The sequence below is a fragment of the Mirounga leonina genome, unplaced genomic scaffold (genome assembly GCF_011800145.1).
Source record: "Mirounga leonina isolate KUSES-001 unplaced genomic scaffold, KU_Mleo_1.0 Mir_171, whole genome shotgun sequence".
Lineage (NCBI taxonomy): Eukaryota > Metazoa > Chordata > Mammalia > Carnivora > Phocidae > Mirounga > Mirounga leonina.
Window position 1 is genome coordinate 12,834,176 of NW_023270436.1, and position 260 is coordinate 12,834,435.

Below are 260 nucleotides of genomic sequence, written 5' to 3' on the forward strand. Positions count from 1 at the left end.
GCCGCGGCGGCGGCGGCGGCGGCGGCGGCGGCGGCGGCTCGCGGGCGGCTCGCGGGCGGCGCTGCTGAGCCGAGCGCGGCTGGAGCCTCCGGCCGGGAGAGGGAGGGAGAGCTAGAGAGAGAGAGAAAGAAGTACCGGCGGCGCGGCTCCCCAGCGGGCGGCGGCCGGCCGACCCGGGGCTGCCGTGGGCTGCCCCCGCGTGGGCGCCGTGCCCCGCCCCCTCGGGGGCACAGATCTCGGCGGGGCGCGATCGCAGGCCC